We start from the raw sequence: 23,709 nt of genomic DNA, 5'->3' as shown, positions 1-23,709 counted from the left end.
TTTTGGCTTAAGGGTGATGAGAAGATGAAATTTTGATGGGTCAGTTTTAGTTATGTATGTGTATGTGATTTACTTTTTAAAATTCTAACATCTATTATACACAGCTTAGATATGTTGACTTTCTGATTATTCTTCTGTTTGTTTATCAGTCCCTTTACTGATGTATTTTCCTCTGAAAAACTACATTTTCTTCCAGACTGTTTGTGTCTGATGGTGAAGAATAAATTTTTCATTTGCAGTCTAAAGTTGATCTGGGAAAAAATGGTTACCTTGGATCTTCCCTTGGCTTCTGTGCAAGAAACTTAATAAAATAATATGGGCAATTCCCATTACTAATCCTAACCATGTACAACAGAGGTCTGTACAGTATCATAGCAAAAATAAGTTACTTAGTCATTGCCTGTTTTAGACTAAGGAGCAGTGAGAGACATTTATAAATAATGATACCTCAGATCACTTTTGTTAAATGTCCTCTAATATTTGGTATCTGGCTTATGTTGTCTTTTATACAATCTTGTCTTCTTTCTTTGCACTTTAACAACTCTGTGGTTTCCTATCTCCTTCTTGTGACACTCAGGTCCATCAGAATTTCCTGTGACTGTGACAGTAGAGGGTCCTTCCTCCTCAGAAATCGAAGAGGTTGATGATTCCTCAGAAAGTGTTTGGGAAGAGCCAGAGAAAATCAGTTTGAAACAAGAAGCATTGCCAGTACAAAGGTATCACTTTAAAGCTATAGAGAAGATTATTTTTCAAACGGAAGGCTGATTGCAACACGGCACAGCTTGTGTGAGGGTTCTGTTTTCTCCTCCCATCTGCGTTGTATCTCCTTGACTGGTTAAGCTTAGACCAAGGTGAATGGGGGACATTTGAACTCTAAGAAATAAAAATCAAAACATGTCGTTAGTAATATATTTTCCTTTCTTTAGAACCTTAGGATATTAGATTTAGGGAGAACCTTAGTGATCATAAGATAAGGAAATTGAGTTCTGAATGAATGTAGTCAGCTGATTCAGTGCTCTTGTTTTACAGATGAGAAAATTGACAATTCTAGTTGAACTGTCTTTTTATAAGAGGAAAATAGGACCTCATTTTAAATAAAAGTAAAGTTGAAAAAAGTTTTGATGTTGATATTCTCCTTTCCTCAAATAAAAAATATCAAGAAGCTACATTCTATTACCAAATAAACCTGACCTCTAATGTCATTGCATACTTTTGTTTCTATGGACAGAAAAGAAAAATTGATTTTCATAAGAAATTTTTGCACCTAAAAAATAATACATTTATTTTATTTCAACTTTAATACAGAGCTGAACATTTCTAGTAAATAAAGGAACACCATTTGGGGGGGGACCTTGTCTTTGTGCTACAAAGTCCATGTTTAATTTTTAAAAATTACTTAATATGATTTTCTTTTCATATGAAACATGAAACTTGACCAGTTTCAGAACTAATTATCCCATTATTATAGGACTATGGGAATTAACTCTTTGATTTTCAAAAGAGAAAGTCAGATTTTAATTTTTTTAATTAAAATTAATATAGAGAAATTTTAAGAAAAAACTTAGAAAATTATGAAATGTTAGAGTAGGAGAAATCTATATTTCATGTAGAGTTACCCCCTTTCATTTTATAAATGAGCACCTACAATTTGTAGCACGTAAGTAGTTTATTAGTAAATGGCAGAGTACGACAAGACCCTAGAGCATCTAACCCGCATTCCTTGTCATTTTAGATGTGTTGTATTCATTTCCTTCACGAGTAGACCAGGAGATTGTATTTCTAATAGCAATGATAGACACTGGGGAAGACCAAGAAGTTTACACACTGGGACCACAGAATAGCAGATTCAGAATGTACTGAGAACCCTTTCAGCTCTTCTCCGTTTTGACAAGACACTACAAGGATGGTATCAAAGTGTTTAATTATATAAGCCCACAACAATCAAGAGATTTCAACATAGTTTTGAAAGACAGAAGACAAGTGGAAGAGTGTGAAACCGAAGCAGTAGAACAGAGGAAAAGCATCATCTAGAATATGCACAGGGACCACCTGCAACTGAGGAGGATTCTGACCCCACCTGCAGAAGTAGCCCCATGCTCAGATGCGCATGTAGGAGAGAAGGTGGAGTTAGTTAAAAGTGTGACTGAAATAGGGGAGCTCATTGAAGGGTTGTGTTTGGAGGAACGGACTCCCAGCCCCGCCCTCACGCTCCTGAAATGAGATGCTTTCATTTTGAAAACAATGAAACTGGGGAGAACTAGGGCAGCTAGCGTGAGTTTTTACATCCTAGAAAATTGTGTTTGGGGGGGGATCCTATTACAGTTACTCCCCGCTTTTTCCTGCATAAGAAACCAATCAGTCGTTGACTTCAGGGAGCTTTCTGCGCTCATTCTTAAATAGAAAATAACTGTCATTTGCCTGATAGTTGAGTAAAGCTTACAACATGAGAGGGGGAAAAAGAGTGAAAACATATCCTGGTAGGACCAGGGACAATTTAGGGAACAAAATAATTTAAGAAAAAACCCTAATTAGTATCCTGAGAGAGGTTTAAAAAGAGCTAGCAACTATAAAATAAGACTAGGGTGTTAATTAAAAAGAGAATGGTCAGAAAGCAAGAGAGGTCTCTTGGAAATGAAAATATGGTTGCTGAAATAAATTCAGGAGGAATTTTTAAAATTTCTCATTATATAAAAAAGAAAGACACAATGGAAAACGTGATAGCAATATGTTAGAGAGGCTGCATCTGGGAGATGCAACATGTTACTATTAGAAACTCCAGACCCAGAAAAAAAAACGGAGGGAAGCTGTCAGGGGCAAGAAAATTCCCCACAGCTGAAAGTAGACATCAGGCCTCTGATTGAAAATAGTTACTCACGTTTTGAGCAAGATGAACAAGAATAGACTCGCACCTAGGCACCCTTCATTATGAAACTTTAAAATACTGAAAAAATAAATTAACATAGAATAAAATACTGACAGGATACATCCATTCCAGAGAAAAAAGTACTGGTCACCTAAAACAAAAAGTTAAAATCTGACTTTATCATACTTGTCTTCAGCACCATGGATCCTGGAAGGCATTAGAAAGATACCTCCAAAGTTTTTCAGGCACATAATTTTCACCCTAGGGGTTTGTATCCAGCCAAACTATCAGTCATAAGTGGAGACTGAAGAAGATATTTTGTACACAAAGAAATTTGAAAAATTGACGTCCTGTGCTACACCTTAAGCTATTTATAGAAATAATCCAGCAAAATGAGGCAGTAAACCAAGAAGGAAGGTAATAGGGGATTCAGTGCAGAGAGTAGCTAGTCTAGATTGGAGAGGCTTCTGTTGATTGTGTGATTGAGAGCTTAGAAACACCTTGAGGCATATTGTACTTACTAGGTATTCGGCACTGTTGGAAGGGAGGAGGGAGAGGAAGAGGAGAAGGAACTTGAACTCCAGAGGATAAAAGACTATACGGACATAAACATGAAGCAAACTAAGCTATGGTTGATTTTTAACCTACTATTGGTGAGGAAGAGAAGAATCCACTTAAACTTGACACTATAGATGTCCCCCTTTTCAGCGACACACGGGGCTAATGACCACCTATGTAATTTGTTGTCCACACCAGAACACTTCAGTAGTGTAAGGAGGCGCTCTAATGCTGTAACATCAGGACAACAGGTATAAACTGGAACAGCCCAAGGCGGTTTGGGGTATGTGGTCACCCGGCACAAGGGCAGTGACACTGACACAGTATGGAACGAGGTGTAGTCTATACACAGAGACAGTACATCTGCAGTGGGCAATATTAATTTAATTGTAATAATGGCAATACTGTCTTGGTTTGCAGCTTTTATTGTCAACTTGCATGTAATAACAAATAACTAACCTAAACTATATTTAGTATGTATTTGTATTAACTTGGTATGTACTGAAATGTATTGTGTACTAGTATATACTTAGTATGTATATATTAGGCTTTAAGTGTTTTAGCATATATTAACTCATTTAATCCTCTGAATAGCCTTATGAGGTTGGTGCTAATATCATTACCACTTTTTTTTTTTGGTACGCGGGCCTCTCACTGCTGTGGCCTCTCCCTTTGCGGAGAACAGGCTCCGAACGCACAGGCTCAGCGGCCATGGCTCACGGGCCCAGCCGCTCCGCGGCAAGTAGGATCTTCCTGGACCGGGGCACGAACCCGTGTCCCCTGCATCAGCAGGCGGACTCTCAACCACTGGGCCACCAGGGAAGCCCCTTTCCCACTTCTGAGAAAAGGAAGCTAAGACAGGGAAGGAACTTGCCGAGGCTGTACCTAATTTAGGGTTGGATCGAGGCTTTGAGTTTAGGCTCTCCGCCTGTTCTATTAAACCTTACTCCCTACTGACTCTCAAATAACAGAAGACTTAACTGCACATAGAACAGAATATAAATTTCAACTTTGACAACGTAAAAGCTAGGTTTGAAAGATAGACAGGAGGTAGAAAAAAGGGAAGATGGTATGAATGTCCTCATTTTAGAAAGCGTGACGTTGAGAGAGGTTATAGTTGATCAACAATGTAGGTTTTTAAGTATATCACTACAAGTCAAAGAGATCATGAGCAGTGGAATAACTCATGATGACATAACTTTACTGAGCAGTGTGGACATAGGAAGAGTGTAAAGGAAATAAACCCTTACTTAGTAAAATAGAAAGTGAACAGATAATGTCTCAAATTTAGTCCGAAAATAGTCATGTAAGAGTATTACTTGTAAATGGGGAAGAATTCAAAATAACAATAGTTGGACCTCCCTGGTGGCGCAGTGGTTAACAATCTGCCTGCCAAGTCAGGGGACACGGGTTCGAGCCCTGGTCCAGGAAGATCCCACATGCCGCGGAGCAACGAAGCCCGTGCTGCACAACTACGGAGCCTGTGCTCTAGAGCCTGCAACACAACTACTGAGCCCACGTGCCACAACTACTGAAGCCCACGCTCCTAGATCCTGTGCTCCACGACAAGAGAAGCCACTGCAATGAAGAGTAGCCCCTGCTCACTGAAACTAGAGAAAGCCTGCACGCAGCAACAAAGACCCAACACAGCCAAAAATAAAAAAATAATAAAAAAATAACAATAGTTGACGTAAACCTCATACAAAAGGAAATCCAAACAGCCAGTAAACACAGAAAAGTGTACGACTTCATTAAGTAATAAGAGAAAAGTGAGTCAAAACCAATGAAACCAGATGCTAATCAGTTTGACAAATACATAAATAAAGTGTGGTACTATCAGGTATTGTAGACCTGGAGTACTATGGGAATCTTCTACCCTGTTCATACTGGAGTATAAATCGACACAACCACTTTAGAAAGCATTTAGCACTCTCCATCAACTGAAGGTATATAAATAGCCTGTGAGCCAGCAGCCCTCACCCCTGCCCTGTGTAAATGCACCAGAATAGCCGGTACAGCAGGATTCCTGTCCATGATTTGCATTAGCACAAACTGAAAACAAACTGTCCATTAAGAGTCAAAAATTTAATAAATTATGCATATTCATACAGTGGGAAAACTATCAAGCAATAAAATTGAATGAACTAGAGCTACAGGCTGCAATGTGGATGAATTTTTTAAACCAATGTTGAGTGAAAGAAATAAGAAAAGACTTCATATACTATGATCCTCTACATAAAGTTAGATGTTGACAAAACTAAACTCTTTTGTTAGGGATGCATGCAGGTTAAAGGAAATGATTGTCAAGAAATGAGGATGGTGTTTAACTGGGAAGAGGGAAGGAGATTGTGATGAGAAAAGGATATGGGGGGCGGGTTTGAGATGCTGACAAGTATCAATACTTTCAGATTCCAGTAGTGGTCATGTAAGTATTCTCTTTTTATTTGTCACATTGAGAGTTTTGTCCTCTGCACTTCTCAGTACACATATCGTATTTTACAATTAAAAACCTGAGTAAAGAATCAGTCGCTTCTTGACTGCTGGATGTGGGAGTGGGATGAGACCATTTCATTTTAAGCCCTTCACTACTGTTTGCGTCCACATGTTATTCATTCAGCCTTAATTGGACATATGCTGTGTACCAAGCACTCTTCTAATTTTATATGTGTTTTAACTCATGTAATCCTCACAAGAGCTCTGTGATGTGGGAGCTTATCTCCATTTTATAGATGAGGAAGTTGAGGCCTAGAGTTATAGAACTTGTCCAAGGTTATATAGCTAATGGGTAGTGCCAGGCCCATTTGCCTCAGAGTCTGAATTTTTACAATACAATCTAAAAGAGAAATTTAATTACTAATTATAAGCCAAAAAATTGCACATTAAAGAAGATGACAAGTTTTCATCTATCCAGTTAGAGAAAAACACACAGTCTGTCTTTCACACACCTACATCTTGTATTGGCAGGGATTTTCCTTATTAAGCAATTATTTATTGACCATCTATTGTGCTGGCACAGGTGCTGGGGATAAACACTTAATAAAATACACCCCCTATCTTCAAATAACTTGCACTCTTAAGTGAGGAAGGAAGCCAACAGTTACAGTAGAGGTTATATACCAAGTGATACATCGCTGATGGCAGTGTAAAATCTCAGAAATCTTTTGGAAAGAAGTTTGGAGACAGGTACCTCAGAGCCTTAAAAATGTTCATTTGCTTTGACCTCAAACTCATTTTTATGGATTTATTGCAAGAATGTTATTCTCAATACAGAAAAAAGCCTTCATGCATAAAAACGGTTATTTTGTCTTATCATATTGAAAAGTTGGAAAGAATTTAAATGTGTAAAATGGTTAACCAGTAAACCCACTCAGTGGAATATTTTGTTGCCCACAAAAAAAAAAATCAAGGTTATGAATCCCCTGATTATATGAGAAATGATTGATTTCAATGTTAAATGGAGGAAAGGTGAACATAAACTTTGATATCCAATATGATGGGAGCTTTGTTCCAGAAAAATCACCCTAACCAGTGTACAGAAGGGAGGAAGGGAGAGCAGATGACAGGAAGGGAAATTATTCCAAAGCCTTATCATTAGTCTTACTTAAGTAATAGAATATCAAGTAATTTTACTTTCTAATTTTTTTGGTTCCATATTTCCATGTAAGGGATATGAATTATTAATACTTTGTAGTAGGAGGACACACTTTTTCACAAAAATTTAACACTATTCTAATTCTCTCCACTAGAGGGAGAAACTATTCCAAGTAATTGCACTTTGATGTGCTATTTTGAACCTGTCAGGAAGTTTTACTCTACTTTCCTCTGACTGTGGTGAGGGTTGGTTTGTTTGCTTATTTGTTTAGAATTTCTTTGAAATTGGTTTTAGAAGATTTATTAAACCATTATATTGAAAGTAGAGGAATTTTTCCATTTTTTCCCCTTTTTCCCCATTGAAAACTTGGCTGGCTTTAGTAATGAAACATTAAAGAATTTGAAGTTCTTAGACTGTCAGTTTTTTAAACATGATCTGAATATAAAAATATATGTTCATTGAGCAAATTTTTGAAAAAATGAACAACTCATTGAAGGAAATAAAAGCCACCTCTGCATGTACACACACCTAATCTGCTCTTTTGTCTTAAAGAAGTATCAAAAATATTTTGTCTTGTCACTAAATACTCTTCTACATCAGAGAATTTGATTAAGCTTATGCATCATCTCCCAGGAAAAACGCACAGATGTATTTTGAATGTAGAACTCCTGAAGCCCATTCATTAACTCTGGTTGAGACCTGTTGTCATTCTTTTCTTAGTGGCTTCATAGCGCATTCCTTCAGACGGTGAGCTGTTTTTGTTTAAACCAATCCCAATTTGGAGGCTCTTAGCTTTCTTCTAGCGTTTGGTTATAAACAATCTTATGACATCATGTTGGTAGATAAATCTTTGCCCACATCTTTGATTTCCTTAGGGTAAACCCTTGATGTAGGAGTGTTGTTAGGTACCAAAAGCTACTCTCCAGAAAGTGATACCAGCTCCTCTCCCAATGATGGCATATAATAGAGTTCCTCATTCTTTAAGTGATTGTTCAAAGCAGCTAAAATGTATAAATATACCGTACTGTTTTCATAAGTGTAGGTATTCTGATTGTTTATCGCTGCATAGGAAACCACCCTGAAACAGTGGCCTAAAACAATGAAAATCCTTTATTTTGTTCACAAACCTGGAAGTTGAGTAGAATATTAATTCTTTTACTACACTCTTACTGACTGAAAACAATACCTGTTTAACTAGCTAACAGTTCTGTAGGTCAGAAGTCCAGGCACAGCGTGACTGGGTTTCCTGCTCAGATACACACGGGAACATGTGAGTTCCCTCCTGAGAGTGTTAAAGCACGTGAAATTTAAGTGTAAGACATTGAGCCCCAAACGTTGGATGTTCACCATAGTTTGTGTGGGTCACAGAGATGAAATCAAGATGTCAGTCTGGCTGTGTTAGCATCCAGAGGCTCTGGGAAAGAATGCCTCCAGGCTTCTTCGGCTTGTTGGCATAATTCAGATTCTGCAGTTGCAGGACAGAGGTCCCCATTTCCTTGCTGGCTGTCAGTCGGGGGACAGTCTCAGCTCCTAGAGGCCTCTCGCTTGCCTTCCCTGCTGCAGCATTTGACTTCTTCAGAGCCAGCAATGGAGAGTCTCCCTCTTGTCCCTTTTGTACTTCAATTCGGGAAGAGTTCAGGTCCTTTTCATGGGGTGCCTGAGCAGGCCATATCCACCTAGAATAATCTCCCTATCTTAAAAAATCAACTGATTTTGAACCTTAATTCCGTCTGCAAAATCCCTTCACTACAGCTAGATTTAGAGTTTGATTGGATAAGTGGAAGGTTTGTGTACTTCAGTAAGCAGGAGTCTTAGGGGCTCTGTTAGAATTCTGCCTAATGCAAGCAGTGTCCCCACTTCACAGACCGAAGTGTCTTATTTCCTGAAACTCCTAAGGGAGTTTATCAGTGTTCATTTTATTTCAGTGACCTTGGTGAATAGGAAGACTACCACCTCCGTGAGCAGGAATGGCACCCAGCTTCCTGAGTCCACAGTGTGGCTCTGCTGCTTAGTGGTGTGACCTTGGCTGTGCTGCTCTACTTACTCTGCTTCTCTGCCTCTGTTTCCCTCATCTGTAAAATAACATGGAGTTAGTGATCGTTTTTTCCTCGTAGGGTTTTTTATTTTATTTATTTATTTTTGGCTGCGTTGGGTCTTCGTTGTTGCTCGCGGGATTTCTCCAGTTGCGTCGAGCAGGGGGTTACTCTTCGTTGCGGTGCGGTGGCTTCTCTTATTGCGGAGCACGGGCTCTAGGCACACAGGCTTCAGTAGTTGTGGCACATGGGTTCTAGAGCGTAGGCTCAGTAGTCGTGGCACACGGGCTTAGTTGCTCCGTGGCATGTGGGTTCTTCCCGGACTAGGGCTCGAACCTGTGTCCCCTGCACTGGCAGGCGGATTCTTAACCACTGTGCCAGCAGGGAAGCCCCCTCTTAGGGTTTTGATGATTAGATTATCTAATACCCAGGGAACTCCAGGAACAGTGCTTGACTGTAAATTGCTTTAAAAGTGATTACTTTTTAAAAACATGCTTTTGAATCTGCAATTATGTAATTCAGGTATGTTAAGCATGTTCATTAATAGGACTTCCTGCTATAAAGAGACCCACAAATAAAAATAGAATTTTTCTTTCTTGGTCTTAACTTCTTATTTCTGACTTACTATGTTATACGCATATGCCTTTTATGGTGGGCTGCCACAAATTTATGTCGGAAAGAGTGGAATTTAAATAAATCTTACCTATGCTAATTTGATAGATTTTGATAATTCATTTCACTAGCATGGTATGATATTACCAGTAGCAGACTAAAATCTGAGTTCACTTCTGGCTCTGCCCCTAAATCCTGATGAGACCAATAGCTGGAAAGGCTTTGGGATATTATACTATGAATTAGTTATAATATTGACTCTGTTTGTTTAGGATAACCTGGAGGAATGCCTAAAGCAGTTAAAGGAGGAAAGAGTAATGAGACTGAAGGCTGATAAACGAGTCAGTGAGGTAAACAGATTTCTTATTCTGCTTTAGAGAGTGTTTTGGTTTTATTTTGATTTGATTTTAAGCCATATACACATAATTTGTAAGCTTTAAAACTGTAATATGTTGCAAATTGGTTGTGTCATATGGACTTTTGCATTTACTGGTATTTAGTGATCATATGATCTATATTCCAGAAAGCATGTTTTTAAAAATGGGAAAATCTGGTTTTGTGTGTGTGTGTGTGTGTGTGTGTGTGTGTGTGCGCGCGCGTGCGCATGCGTGCTTTTATATGACATTAGCTTATTTCCTGTTCATGATTCTTTGATTCAAGAAGGCACTTTTTGTGCATATACTGTATATACAGTAACATAAAAGACACGATGAGACTCTCCTGGCAATGAATTAGGAAAGTGAATCATTTAAATAAATTTAAGATATTGGAAAACTTCTAAGAATGCAATGAAAGATAAAAATATATACTATGAGAATTACATTAGGGAATGTGCATGAAAGCAGGGCATAATCTAAAAAGTTCTATCCAAATATAATTTATCACAGGGTGAGTGTAGGGAGGAATTTTTGAAAGTGCATCCATTGGATTGGCGGACACTCATTCAATAAATGTTGAGCACCTGCTCATGTAAGGCAAAAGGGGCATCATGAACATTAATGGCCTTTCTGAGAAATACTAGAGTTGAGCTTACAAGGGGTTTTAAGTGCATAGATGATGAGCGGAAGGGGAAGAGTGCACGGGGGGAATATTTTCAAGAAGCCAAAGAAAATATTGGTGATTGTACATTTAATAAATTGGGTTGTGTATGATTTAGGACTTTTAAATGTAAGCATTAGATATTTTGCTCACTAAAGTTAATCCTTAACATTCAGCAGAGATGTAATATGTTTTATTCAAATCAGATTCTATATTTCATTTTCTAATTTAAGAGAAACTTAAAGCAGGTCATTTTCTAATGTGGAATGAGGCTCCATTATGAATTGAACTAGTTAGAAATGTGATATTTTGTGAAAGATCATTAATAAAATGGTAACTTTGGTTTATTTATATACCACCTAAGTGTTATATAGGAAACTTTGTTGGGTGCCTGTGGGTTTTGGTTACTATGTGATACGGTCTCTGTCTTTACTGGTGGAGAATTAGGTTAATTACAAATTAATTACAGTTTGAGTGTTTTAGTTTTGTTCCTTGAAAATAGGCAAGACTACTTCTGATGACAATGAGAAAAAATCATGTCAGACATTTTTAGTCTTCTTTTATAGCTGGAACATGAAAATGCCCACTTAAGAAATATGAATTTCTCTTTGTCTGCAGCCCTTCATGCCCACTCATTGACAAGCATGATCCTGGATGATGCAGGTGTTTTGGGCAGCATTGAGAATTCTTTTCAGAAGTTCCATGCTTTCTTGGATCTCCTTAAAGTTGCTGGGTTAGTTCATTTCTCTTCATGGCGTTCTTCTCTTTGCGACTATAATGGTAGTTTGCTGAGGAACTGGAGCAATTTTCATCACTTCCGTGGCCATATTTAGTGTAATTATAGGTAATATAGTTGACTTTTTAAAATAAGGAGTTAAATTTGTTAATAAATGCAAATAGGGAAGCCTGCTTTGGTAGAGTGGGGAGCTCATTATAAAAGAGTAACCTGTAAATAGAGTAATTAGTAGGTGTAGTTTTTTGTAAGACTAAATTGAAGGCAGTTTTCATTGAAAATATTCGGGAATGCATAAGAATTTTCCTATCTTTCACTTATTTTGCTTGTTTGATAAGTTTGAATTAAAGTTATTTTTGCCTTAGACATAAAAATTATTATTAATCTGCAGGGGAGATATAGGTCCGTGGTTTTCAACTGGGAGCAATTTTGCTGGAAGAGGGAAGTGGAGACTGATAGTTGATGGAGTGGTGTTTTGTCAGTGAATGAATTGGTGTTGGTGTTGGGAAGGAAGGAACAAACACATTCTTGGAAACTGGAGGAAAGGTGGTAAAGAAGTGTGGGAATAGAGGTGTGACTGGCAGTGGATGACATGCATGGTACATGTTGAAGCTGCTAGTGAGACAGTGGGATGTGTCTTAGAGGATGAATCTGGAAAGGGCTGAGATTTGGGGGGAGAGAGAGGCTTGTAGTCTGGAGTAGGATGTTGGCTTTTAAGATTTTAGAAGTATTTCATGATTGTAGGTCTGGGGAAATCTAAACTGCTCTTATGTGATTATAATAACCTTTGTCTTTTCTCCTTTTCTCCTCTGGTCCAGGCTTGGGCAGCTGGCCACAATGGCTGGTATAGATCAGTCAGATTTTCATTTACTAGGTCGTCCCCAGATGAATTCTACTGTTAGTAGTCCACGTAAAGAAGAAAAGAAGGGACTTGAAGAAGAAAAATCAGAATCAAAACAGGGTGCCCCAGGACAAATGCAAAATATCCAAGTAAATGGACAGAACAGCACTTAATGATTCTAAGAGTGATTAGCAAAAAGGAAATGACCAAGTCAGGGGGAAAACAATAATGATCAGTCTCTAATAGTTCACATGCTCAGGAGCTAGAAGACTCTGGAATCCTTTCCAAATCTGAGATTAGTAAATGTGTGCCCATTTCATGATACTGTATTGTTGTAAATAAGGAGACTGGAAGTTCTTTCGAAAATTTATGAGTTAAAGCAAACTATCCTTATTAGAGAAAATATTCCAGATTTTAAATTATATAAATGTCTATTCTATTCATATTTTACTTAGGTTTCCATTTGTATGCAGTCAGCTTACAATGAAGGTACACATACTGATATAATTTTTAAAATAAGTAATCCAGACATAGCTAATAGGTAACATATCATAGTGAATCACCTGGTTATGGAAATGGGAGGGGAAACCTGTCAGCTTTTCCTCTAGCCTTGCTTGGAGCCCCCATCAGCCAATCTCAGACTGGTCTTGGGAACTGACAGCTTGAGAACACAGTCTGGTCACAAACTATATACTGTTTGCATGTGCCTGGAGGATAGAAAAGAAATTAATTATCTTACAGAATAGGGTTTTATTTTTAGTGAGGGAAAGGAAATGGGTAGTAAGTACCCCAATCACCAAAGTCTGAAAATGTAGCGGACATAGTCTTGGATATAGCTAGGTTAAGCTACGAATCACTTGGCAAGATATAATTAGAAAAAAACTGGCTCTGAAATCTTCTGAATATTGACTGTGTTAATAATAAGATCACAGAGTAACATTGAAGTTTTGAGCTCTACTTTTTAATGGTTGGCTCTGTTCATCACTGAATTTTTGTCTTGTCTTTTGTTTTTCCGTCCAGTTTCAGAAAATTACAGGTGACGCTAGGATTCCTTTGCCTCTTGACTCCTTCCATATCCCAGTGTCTACTCAGGAGGCCTTAGAAACTTCCAAAGACAACCTGGGGTCCCAGTCACAGAGCAGCGGCAGGAGTCTTTTGAAGATTCATTGCTAGAACATGTTCGCCCTTCAGCAGACGTCATTTCTGGAACTGGAAGTCAAAGAAAAGAAGAGGAATTATGTAGAAATAGCAGGTCTTCTTCAGAGAAAATGAGCAAAGCAGGTGAATATACCAAAAAATACTCTGCTAGGAAACAACCTCGGAAGGACCTGCATTCCTGCTCTGACTCACCTGTAAAGCAGAAAAGCAAAGGAATTGGGCAAAATAATTCTTTGGTTAATAAACCAATTAAAAGTGAGTCTTCAAAAAAACATTTCTGTTAAGAAAGAGAGTAGAATAGTGACTTTCATGAAAGACAACTAAAAGTAAACTCAATCTACTAGAACATTCTGAAAGTGATACTCCTGGATCTGATTGTGAATTTCAAGAAAGCATCCATACTCTATCATGCCTAACATAGGTCTAAATCTTTTAAAATTATGTTTTTGCCTTCACATTTTAATAAATTACTTATGTTTTTATTATAGCATATGGTGGTTTCAGTTACTTGACTGGAAGCCATTAGAGAAAGATTTATCTATACTTTTTTATTATAATGAAAGTTTTGGTGTACTTTTCCTTGTGACACTTTGCACCGTTCATTCAGCTAGTGTTTACTGAGGGCTTCATATGTACAGTACTTTTCTGGGTGCTATTGCTTTCAGCAGTGAACAAAATAAAGCCTTTATTCTCCTGGAACGAGCACTCTGTGTTGGGAGAAAATATAAACAACAAAGCAGGGTAAGGGTTAAAAAGAGATGGGAATAATAAATGGAATAGTTTTACCATTTGGTTAAATGTCAAACTATTATAAATCACATGGCCAGAAGCCATTGAGGTATTTTAATTCACAATAACCAGAGAGCCTCAAACATTTACCAAGGCACTTAACCGTGTTTATGGATTACAGCAACGCTCTGAGGTAGGGAACTGTTACCATCCTCGTCTATAGATGAGGAGTCTGAGGAGACATTATGTGAGTTGCCCAGAATTACACAGCTGTAAGTAAGTGGAAAGCTGCGATGTGACCCGAACCCATGCTCTTTTTTTTTTTTTTAAATGTATGGACTTTATTATGTTTCATTTGTTTCTGATTTATGTGAATTTTTTCTTTAAAGATTTTTTCTGATATCGACCATTTTTAAAGTGTTTATTGCATTTGTTACAGCATTGCTTCTGTTTTATATTGTGGTTTTTTGGCCACAAGGCATGTGGGATCTTAGCTCCCCCACCAGGGATCGAACCCTCACCCCCTCCATTGGAAGGCGAAGTCTTAACCACTGGACCACCAGGGAAGTCCCCCTTCTGTGACTATTTTTATGGCAATTTTTTTAAATTTTATTTTTTATTGACGTATAGTTGAATTACAGTGTTGTGTTAATTACTGCTGTACAGGAAAGTGACTCAGTTACACATTTATCTACATTCTTTTTCATATTCTTTTCCATTATGGTTTATCACAGGATATATAGTTCCCTGTGCTCTACAGTAGGACCTTTTTGGTTTTTTTTAAATACATCCACTTTTTTTAAAATAAATGTATTTATTTATTTTTTTATTTTTGGCTGTGTTGGGCCTTTGTTGCTGCACGCAGGCTTTCTCTAGTTGCGGTGCGCAGGCTTCTCACTGTGGTGGCTTTTCTTGTTGCAGAGCACTGGCTCTAGGTGCATGGGCTTAAATAGTTGTGGCATCGGGCTTAGTTGCTCTCTGGCATGTGGGATCTTCCCGGACCACGGCTCGAACCCGTGTCCCCTGCATTGGCAGGTGTATTCTTAACCACTGTGCCACCAGGGAAGTCCCATGTAGGACCTTTTCATTTATCCATCCTGTATATACACCAGTTTGCACCTGCTAATCCCAAACTCCCAATCCAACCCTCTCCCACCCCCTCCCCCATGGTAACCACCAGTCTATTCTCTATGTCCTTGGTTATGTTTCTGTTTCACAGATAGGCAGAACCCAGGCTCTTAATTACTTTGTTATCCTGTTTCCTTGTTAAGAGAAGAAGGGTGTAAGGAAGGCACCGAGCGAGAAGGCAGTGAGCACTAGAAGTGCAAAACAGTGGGGCTGTCAGAAAGCACACCTGACTCCTTCCCCCATCGTGAGCAGAATTTTTAAACGGCAGAGTATGTGATGACACATCTCTGGATTGAATTATGTCTCCCTGTAAAACATGTACAGATAAGTCTTTAGTTCATTCAGACTGAAAGGTGAGAGCAGAGAACAGCTGGAGTGTCAGATTTCTTCTAGAAGTTCCTGCCTGATTGTTACTAAGAGGGCTCCTACAGTACTAGTTAGTTCATTAGTCATGGATTGGGTGTTAGAGGAGTGAAACGATGAGCAAAATGTAGCGTTGGCCCTTTAGCAGTGGGGTGAGAGGGGAAGACACACAGCAGATGTCTCATCCTGCACGTGACATGCTGTGATGGGCATATTCAGGGCGTTTGGTCAGTGTTTGTGGAAGACGAGGGGGAGCTGTGAGGCAAAGAAAAGTCATCAAAGAGGCAGTCCCTAAGCTAAGTCTTAAAGGACTTGTGAAAAACTGGTGAGTCAGCCGGTGAAGGGAAAGGACACTCAAGGCAGAGGATAGCGGAAGTCCAGAGCCGTGAGTGTGCGAGGGATGTGTTACGGAGCCACAGGCACAGGCTCTGGAGGATCAGTGCAGTGTCACCAGGCAGTGGCAAGTGCCCCTAAAGGAGGCCGCGAGGAGGAGGAGAGCGGGTCTTAACCACCCATGTGCATGGAGCTGGCTTCCTCAGAAAACAGCTAAGAATGGAAAAGACACGTTCAGGTGGCATTTTAGACCACTGACGTCTGTATGGATGAGGAATTTGAAGAAGCCTGGAGACAATTATGCCCCACTCTTCTGAGGAGCAGTGTTTTTATTTTCAAGAGGGACTTTCACGCTGCCACCTCCTCACCTGTCCCTACTGAAAGGTTTATAGGCCGGCAGAAGGGAGAACCTGGCTTAAGTAAAGTTAATCAGGTTTCTTTACTGTACAGATCCTCGGGGCTGCTGTAGGCTAGTGTTCATTCTGGATCATCACAGCAGGCATATGGTATACAGCCATCCTCAAAGCTATTTGACTCTAGTGTCCTTTTTTAACAGAAGTGTCTAACAACTGGTTCCACCAAACAGCAATTTGGTAACTTCTAGACCAGGTAATAGCAAGAAGAAAGGGGTCTGAAATAAGGTATAGATGAAGAGAGGAAATAAGTTCTAATTGTATTTAGGAAATTACAAGCAAGACGATTTTGGGAAGTAAGGAAGAAGTAGGAGGCAGAGGCTGAACCCCCATCTGTGTGACTGAGGTTGGGTGGTGTTATCATTGAGTTTGGAAATAGGGGATAAAGAACTGAATCGGGAAAAAGACTTTAGTTCTGGACATGTTGAATTGTAAAGCACGTGTAGAATTCAGGAGACAGACTGGTAGATAACTGGACATGCACGTGAAGACATGGAAAGATAAAAATTTGAGTGTCATCAGCACATATCAGCACTCATTAAAATCATGAACATGGATGAGAGTTCAGAGAATTGTGAGTACTGACAACGTTTAAGTAATAAGCAGAGAAGGAATTCTGGGAAGGAGAGAGGTGATAGAGTTTCAGGAAGGAGGAAGTAGATGACAGTGTCATCCTTCAGAGAATGTGAGTGTCCATTGGATTTGGGCAGTTAGGTCCCCAGTGACCTTAGAGCAGTTCAGTGAAGTGGTGACAAAAAGCCAAATGGCAATAAATTGAGGGTGTAGGGCTGCCTGTGGGGGCCAGTCGAGGCTAGTGAAGACAGTGGGAATAGGCTACTCTCAAGGAGTTTGGATGAAAAGAGAAAATAATTCGCAAAAAAGAATTTTTTAGAATGAGAAGGACTTATATTTTACATGTTGAAATGAAGGAACCGATAAAGGAGATCCTGAAGATGTAGATAATAATTTAGAGAATTGGGGAAACATGGACATATGAATAAGAAAAAAACCTTGCACAGTATATAAAAATCACTTGTGTCCTTCGAGTTGGGTGGATACTGGTAAGTTTGGGAGGAAATAAACGTAAGAAGAGATAGAAGTTAAATGAGTTTATACTGATAGCCTCAGTTTTCTTTGACCCAGATTTTTCAGAGGCACATATATACCCATACATAATTACAGTTTTAAAATTCTTTCATAGTTACATGTTTTATTAATCACGTCTGAGAAAAGTCATTGATTTTCATTTTGTACCGCATTATCTTGTAAGGACAAGATACAGTGACAACTTCCAAGCGTTTTGCATATCAGAGCTGAAACAGAAAGTATCTCCATAATTGAATTTTCACTTATTTGTAATAAGTTTATCCTTAGGAGGATACTTTCATAGTGTTTGATCACAGATGAGTTTGGGCATTGCTATCACTCAATAATGTTAAGCATCTGTCAGGCTCTCTCCTATACTATATATTATTTTTTTCTCCGTGAAGCAAATATTTATTGGCGGCCTGTGGCAATAAGATACCCCTAGGTCCTCTTTCCTTGGTATATTCACAAAAGCCTCTGAAACTAAATTTCGAAGTCAGGCCATACTAAGGCCTGGCATAATAAGTTTTCATCGTTAACAGTTTTTTTGTGTTTGTGGGGTTTTTTTGTTTTTATTTTTTTGAAGCAAGGATAAGACACTGTCTTAACTCAGTAGTTGTCCATTGATTAATAAATCTGAGAAGACATTGATGAAGCATGGTATTTTGAATATCCTTTCCACAGCATAGGTAATGGGCCATCCTGAAACTCTGGTGAGATGCTTATCATTTTCAGATTTTGGAGTGGCAGAGAAAACCCTATTACACCTTGAATTATCACTAGAAACATGAATTCAGCCAAATAAAAACTGTGCCTCTGCCTACTGAGGTTGTCAAATTCCATCTTAACAAAAGTGAACATTTCTCCTTTAGATTAAAATCAAGAAAATCCCCTCTGTCCAGGATTCAATAATGGGGTGCAAGAAAGAGGAAAACTGAAGCTATTCCCTCTTTACACCTGAACAGTGAATTCATTCTGATATCAAATATTTTTTATGATTCTGTTATGACCAGGTGCTTTATTGTGTTTAGAGATCAAGTTACTGTTCATACTTGGTAAGTAAGAAAAATCCATGTTTTAGGACTCTGAATAGTAACTTTATATATTGTATATATATATTAAAAATAAATATATATATATTATATATAATATATTCCACCTATTCAAAAAAATTGTAATTTTCATCATCTCTTACGAATGATGAACTGTATTCACTCTTTGGAAAGGGCTTATAGGGAATTAAAGTCTCCATATACTTTCTATATAAGACCATAGAAACCATATTCTCAACTGGGAGCAAACTTAGGTTTTGCTATGAAGGTTTATGCTTGCCTGGCCTTAGAGTGACAGGCCATGAACTCAAGGTGGAGTATTTTTCCTCTAAGTTACTTTTTCACTGATGCCACCCTGAAAAAATTTGGAGGGAGTATTTTTTGAAATAGCTTTATCTCAGTAACCCTTTAAAAATGCATCAGGGTATGGGGAACATAACTGTCAAAATGTTCAAGCAACTCTTGTCGATTTAAGTGTAATTGATCAGGAGTAATTCAGGAAGGAGCTGGGTACAAAAGACAAAAGACCCGAGGCTATTTCATGTATTGTTTTTGGCTTATTGTACAAAACAGAGAAAGTCTCATACACTCATGCAGTCAAGGTCCCCTACTGTTCTCTCCTTTTAGTAGAAATAAAAGAGAGCTAGTTTCTCAATAGCAGCATTCTATCCCTAAGTGGGTACACAGTGATATTCTAATGGTCTCTGGAGCAGAGAATAATTCCGTGGCAGGTCTGACATCCAGTCACCGGGTTCTCTGTAACTTAGTCTTTCATGGCCAAGGACTATAATCATTATTTCCATTTGTATTTAGCATCTCAAAATTGAAAGGATTCCATGGACAACAAAACAGTAAGTGATTTCATGAAGTGTTTTAGTATGCATAAAATAATAAATTATAAAAATACAAATCATCAGTAAAACTTTTTCTTTCCGGAGAACTATATTCAGAAATTAATGTAAGCATCTAAGGTGCGCATGTTTTTCAACCACGATCGTGTGTGTGTGTGTGTGTGTGTGTGCATTCCACTGCTACAGGAGACATGCAAAATAATATCAGATTTGCTACTATATGAAGTACTGGTTTCTCCCAAAAACTGTGCGCTCGCAGGGTTCGTTCAGGAAGGTGAGTGCCCTACCACCACATCACAGTCATATCTCATCACCTTCGGCAGGAATAATTTACAGTTTAACCTTACATGCAGGCATATTAAATTAGTATTACTCATCAGAACTTGCTTATTAATAAAACAAATTGAATTAGCCACTGGAGAATCATGTTTGGAAGTTCAATGACAATTTTACATTTTTAATAAAGGCTCAGAAATATTATTGCAGAGCAGGTGGTACAAAAAACTGTGGTCAAATTTGACATTCATTAATAATTGAAGTGTGGAACGTAACAGGTGAAAATTGATATTGATTTCTTTCGTCTAATATTTGGAAGAGTTCTAAAAGGTAAATAAAATGAGATAACAAGACATATCAAGTCTCAATGATTTGTTTGATCACCTCCTTCCCACATATCACTCCTTCACCTACCATGTTTTGAACAATTCAATGCCATAGTCTTTCCATTTCAGTGCATTATAAAACACACTCAAGCTGGGTTTCAATCATATTAGACTGAAAGCTGAACTTTTTATGAAGGATTATTTAAAAACAAATGTGTCTTGAGCCCAACAGCCTTTGAAACCAAACAATTCTGGGAATTCAGTAAGGAAATGTCAACACGGTGGAGAACTTTTGGATTCAGAAAATTCAGTAATCCTACTTGATGTATGTTAACCGTATCAATATTAACAACCTTCTGCTTGATTTCAGCACTGATTTGAGAGCTGAGTTACTACTGGTCTTGTATTTTAACTAGTTGTGAAAGGACTGAGAGAGTTGTTCTTGGGTTGAACTTGACCTGCCTCTGGGAATGCTCTCTGTTCTATCCGTCTTGAAAAGCTTTATGCAAGTGCATTTCTCTGCCTTCCTTCTTCTCATCTTCACCCCTTGGGAAAATGAAAGATGCTCAAATATAGATGTGAACACTGCAGATGCTCTGTTTGGCAATGGTGTCTTTCAGCTTCCCAGTGAAAAATTATATTGCTGACCACCCATTTGACTAAAAAGTGACTCATTTTACTGACAGACATCTGGCTTGAGATGCCAAAAGAAAGGTCATTTCAAATTTCCTTTTTAATTTTAAGTCACAACTTTGTGTTGCAACACTACTTGTTCAAAAGTTAGATCATGAAGGTTCCTTCCTATGACCTCCAAATAATCAAAATGTTCTTCAATAGGCTATATTAAAAGCAAGCAGAATATTCCTAATTATCAATCCTTCTCTTGAGTCATATAGTTCTTGTAATTTCAAGGAAGAGAAACTCAAATGTAAAGTGTTACAATAGCCAAGCCTACCAGCACTGTTATCTAACCATTCAGCAATTTTCTCTGCCAAGTCACTCTGAACCTTAGACTACTGAGAATGTGTTTTAAATTAATTTTTAAGGTTCTCCTCTTTTGAGTTAAAAAATGGTCACAATTTTTATAAGTAAAATTAAAGAAAAAACAAAATAGAACATCTGAGATATTTCCATTAGGCATTATCTATATATAAACATATATATATATATAATTTTAATATCTATACATATATAAAGGCACTGGGATAAATCTCCATCTTCTGTGCCAGTGGGACATAGGTCCATTATCTTAGGAATAGGGAACTCCTTTCACAATGGAAGTGAGGAAATTGGCTGGACCATCCTTCTTGAATATAATTCCATGAAGCCACCATTTAAGGTCGTCTGGATCTTGGTTCCTTCTAGCAATCTACTACTCCAACAGTGTGTAGTTCATCAAATTCAGGTCTTTCTGAAGCCAGGCTAGAAATACAAAGTGAGGTGGACGACTAAGATAACTGACCAAAAAGGAGGAAAGGAAGACGAGCAAAACAATTTCCCAATTTCATTTTTCCCATATTCTCTGTGCTTGACAAGGGAAAAAATATTCGGGTCTGAGTTCCTCTCATTCTTAGCCATTGTTGGTTCAAAGTCTGAGAAAAAAAAAAGGTAAAAACGAAAATATGGAGTCCAGAATTCCGTTAGCTCTCTTGCATGTAATATCACAACTTAAAAGTCCTTCCAAAATGGAGGGATAAACTTTTAAAACTATAGCCCAATCTTTTCAATCTAAACAAGTAAACACTAAAAATATATTTTAGAAATCCAGCAAACACACTAACCACAGTCAAAGCAAAGGAAGGCTTATGGCTTACCAGATGACAGTGGCTGTCTACAAGAGAGAGAACGATAATACTCCAAAATTCTATCTGACCTGGCAGAGCTCAGCACAGCTACTATTCTTCTTTCCTAAAATCAAGACATAAAGAAATTGAATAAAACTTGCCAAAATGTCACCCGGTGCTTCCAAAAGCAGATTAAAGAAGGGAGTGTCCAGAAATGAGGATGAAGAAAACTACTTAGAGAAGCCCCTTCTCCTATCAGTGGGCCACCAGGGTTTATCTGGGTAATAAAATGATAATAGGCCTTTTTGTCATCTTCTTTTTATAATTTATATATTTAAATTTCAGTTAACATTTAAAAAATATCCATCAGAATGACAGGCATTTCCAGAAGTATCAGTTTTTTTAATCCTCACCGTTTTACAAATGTGAAAACTGAGGCTCAGTATAGCTGTCAAGGGATTTTCCTAAATCATTGAAGCTGTAAATTTGGGACCGAAGTCTAAATCAGTTTCTCATTTTATCTTGGCTATCTTCTTAAAATTCTGTTTAGGGACATGGGGAGGGGGAAGGGTAAGCTGGGACGAAGTGAGAGAGTGGCATGGACATATAGACACTACCAAATGTAAAATAGATAGCTAGTGGGAAGCAGTCACATAGCACAGGGAGATCAGCTTGGTGCTTTGTGACCACCTAGAGGGGTGGGATAGGGAGGGTGGGAGGGAGATGCAAAAAGGAGGGGATATGGATATATATATATACGTATAGCCGATGCACTGTTATACAGCAGAGACTAGCACAACATTGTAAAGCAATTATACTGCAATAAAGATGTTAAAAATATATATAAGAAAGCTATACTATAAAATAGATACAGTGATAATATATCTGAGAGGTGGAATTATGGTTGCTTTTTATTTTTTAAATCTATTTTTGGATTATTTGATTACATGATTTCTCTATAAAGAATATGAATCTCTTGTGTAATAAAAGTTATTCAAAACCAAAAAAACAAAACAAAACAAAATTCTGTTTAGGAAGAGAGGATAGAATGAAGGTTTGAGCATAGAAATCATTCTGGAAATCACTGAAGATAGTGGGTCTGTAGTGCAGTTTCATTTGTAGTGGGTTTGGCTTATATTCTTTTTTTTTTTTTTTTTTTTTTTTTCGGTACGCGGGCCTCTCACTGCTGTGGCCCCTCCCGTTGCGGAGCACAGGCTCCAGACGCGCAGGCCCAGCGGCCACGGCTCACGGGCCCAGCCGCTCCGCGGCACGTGGGATCCTCCCGGACCGGGGCACGAACCCGCGTCCCCTGCATCTGCAGGCGGCCTCCCAACCACTGCGCCACCAGGGAAGCCCATTGGCTTATATTCTTATATTTAGTTTTATTTCTATACAACTATCAAAGAAGGAGAAAGAAGTTAGGTAATATTTGCATTTGCAACTAATCAAAGCAGAATTGCTTTTAGCTTTAACAAAAAGATCGTCTGTGATCTCAGATTAACATCTTTATTCTTAAATGGAGCATATATAACATTTATTGGCTAAGATTATTTGCAATAAACAAGACTGTTTACTGTTTACCACCTAGCAAATGACTATTTGTAAGTCTCACTGAGATGCTAAAACCTTATACTGAGCTCTCATTTTACCAGAGTGAATTTAAATTAACTTCAGCAGCCAGAATTAATGAAACCGGGTAAATGATGCAAAGATATTCCACAGGGTATTCTGTTTTAATTAGAGATAGAAAATGTGAGTCATTAGAGGTTTTAAAAAATGTTGCATTGTATTACTTTCTCATATTTTGAATCTAGGAATATAGATGAAAACTTCAGTTTTAATGTATATCAGCTCTGAATTTATATTGAGTGAATGGTAAAGAGTCTGAATGAAGAACATAATCTGGAGGCATTCAGGTACAAGTCCTAAATTTTATTAGA

At 38.1% G+C, this 23,709-nt stretch overlaps 1 long non-coding RNA gene and 1 pseudogene across 1 annotated transcript in view; one reads left to right on the top strand and one right to left on the bottom strand.

Moving 5' to 3' along the window:
• Positions 1-667: 667 nt before the first annotated feature.
• Positions 668-23,709, bottom strand: part of LOC117197679 (uncharacterized) — an 85,231-nt gene continuing 62,189 nt past the window's right edge. Inside the window, exons 8-9 of the long non-coding RNA XR_007476140.1 lie at positions 12,834-13,479; positions 668-873 (exon numbers count right to left, since the gene is read on the bottom strand). This is a non-coding gene — a long non-coding RNA (uncharacterized LOC117197679). The remainder of the gene's footprint in view (positions 874-12,833; positions 13,480-23,709) is intronic.
• On the top strand, positions 11,121-14,563 carry LOC101273320 (centrosomal protein of 78 kDa-like; annotated as a pseudogene).

The sequence above is a fragment of the Orcinus orca genome, chromosome 1, assembly GCF_937001465.1.
Source record: "Orcinus orca chromosome 1, mOrcOrc1.1, whole genome shotgun sequence".
NCBI lineage: Eukaryota > Metazoa > Chordata > Mammalia > Artiodactyla > Delphinidae > Orcinus > Orcinus orca.
This window is presented reverse-complemented; position numbering and strand designations above follow the sequence as displayed.